The following is a 2,578-nucleotide window of genomic DNA, read 5'->3' on the forward strand; positions in this document are numbered from 1 at the left end:
CGACGGAGGATCTTCCCCATGTGAGCTTCAAGGATCCCGCCCTCTTTCTCCGGGCAGACCCAGTGGAAAAGGAAACAACCCATCTTCTCTCCAGGGGCACCATGTTTTATTTTAAACAAAAATAACCGAAGGAAGATTCCGAAGAGAGCAGAGACAGGTTACTACTCATCACGCATCTGGTTTCAACGGACCCGACTCCCGGAGAGCTGGTTGCATGGGCACGAGTGTTAAAAGGCACCTCCTGGGAGGCCCGGGAGACGCGGCGAGCGTGCGAGCCCACCCTCCCGAGGACCCGGGCCCTCGGCCGGCCTCCGGGCGGCGGGAGGGGGTGGCCCAGAGACGCCCTGTCTCCCGCCTCTGCCTGCTCAGCCTTCGCTCCTTACCTGTGGATACGGCAACGGTAACCGACCTTCTAAACATAGGTTTTTCTCCTTTAATATCAGTAAGAAACATTTGTATTGTACTCGGGTCCGCAGAGGAGGAGGTGCAGCTGTCCAAAGATTAAACAGGCTGCAGTTGGAAAGACTCGGCCGCGCCAGAGCGCATGCAATGGGTGGGAATCCTTCGTGGAATTCTTAAGTAGGAGCTACAACTGCTGCAGGAAGAATGGGGAGCAGCCTACATCCATGGCTAATTTCTTGGGGGAGGCTCCTCAAGAGACTGGAAGTCAGATCGACTTTATATTCATTCTTGAAAACCCATCAGAGATACTTTTGCACTTGAAATGCCAATAAAAAAACACACAATTACCCATGTTCTTTTTACTCAGCCATTAATATACACTTATCCCTCAGTGCCTGGAAGATTCGAAGTTAAGTGGGCTGCACCCACCTCCCTTTTTGATGTCTGGGCTTATGTAACTCGTGTATGTTTTTAAGGTCCTAGATGGAGTATCCAGTTTGTTACAATAATACACAGATTAAATTCACAAGAGCCCCAGGAACATATTTCATCAAAACGGCACACAGTGTTTTAAATTCCAGCTGTTAGATTTGTTTGATAGTGACAGGCAAGCATGGGCTAGTATTTATGGAAAATAAACAATTTTCCCTATGCTTTGGAAGTAGATATTTCCTTAGGTCTCAGTTTTAATGAGCAAATGCAGTCAGAAATCCAGAAGGCACCATTCAGTTGACTTTGGAAACTGACAAGCTGAACATGCAAAATTTGTTCATAATGAGAAGTTACTAAAAGTTAAACGATCAACAGGCTAGTTTATAATTTTTAAAGAGGTATTTAGAAAGGCAAACATTACTAAATGAATGGAAAGCATATTTTTAAAAAATAGCTTTTGATCACATGCAACAGGTCCATGAAAAAGTCACAATTTTTGATATTTACATTTTTAATACCACATAAGTCATAAAGGAAGAATATATATATTTTCCTTTTTTTAGAAGCAAGGTTCTCTTTTTAAAAACATGAAATGGAAAGTAAGTAAGCTTTTAAAAGTTAAACCTGCTTTTTTTTGGGGAAAAAAGTTAAACCTAGCCATACACATAAAATTTCAACTACTAAAATGTTTAAGATTGAGCTTATAATACAGTTCTAAATTATATAAAAACACGCTTGTTTCTTCTATCTCATAAAGTAAAAATATCTTACTAAGTTAAATGTGAATGAAAATATTGTGGAAATGAGTTTTACATTTAAAAATTTGGATTTGCTTGGCAGGAGAAAACAACAAAAAACTTGTTAGAAAGAATAGTTGCATTTAAAATGGATGATCTGACATCTTCCAGTTCCTTATCCAAAATTATCAAGTAACTTTAAGAAAAAAAGAAAAAAAGAAGAAAAGTGTAAGTACTCTTCATATTATGCAATGATTCCCATATATTTAAAAAAAGCCTGCCATTCATCTTTCAGTTGGAAAATACACACTTTTTAAAATGCCATATACGGCTTGACAAGAGAAACCAACTCTATCAATTGTCATAATTAAGATGTTTCAGTGTAAATCACAATATTTCCTCTATTACACAATACATTTTCCTACTAGTAAGAGTACCAAGTCATTAAAGAGGTTTGTGTGCATTTCTGCTATACAGAATTTCATTTTGTTTAATGCAAGCATTTTAAAGCTTTCCCATGGAATACCTGTTAAAAGTGCACCACGAATGTCTGGTGCAAATGAAGCCTGTGAATGGAGTGCACCATCACCAAGCGACCCTGGGAGGCTCCCCCACAACCCCAGCGCGGCGTTCATTTCCGTCTTCCTCGTCTCCAGTCCACATTTTGTTGGTCCAGGAAGGCTCCACGGGCCAGACCCTCCCCCAACACCCACCATTGTGCTTGTACACACAGGGCAAATTCTGAATGGTTCTCATGACCAAATGCGGGCAGAAAAGGGGCAGAAAGAGACTCGAACCATTTTCGAGGCGAACACCACCTTCGGGTAACGCAGAGTGGTCTTCCTGTGCGTTAAAGAGTCCCCAGTTCTCCAACTAAAATCACTTAAATGAAAGTACCAGCCTACCCCACTCCTCCTCTGCAAACTACAGGAGGAAATGGTTTCCTTTTAAATGCCGACTTTCCCCCACGCTGCCTTCCCCCCTCCGGCCTTCGAGGCCCCGGGACG

This window comes from Myotis brandtii, unplaced genomic scaffold (assembly GCF_000412655.1).
Source record: "Myotis brandtii unplaced genomic scaffold, ASM41265v1 scaffold374, whole genome shotgun sequence".
NCBI classification, from domain to species: Eukaryota; Metazoa; Chordata; class Mammalia; order Chiroptera; family Vespertilionidae; genus Myotis; species Myotis brandtii.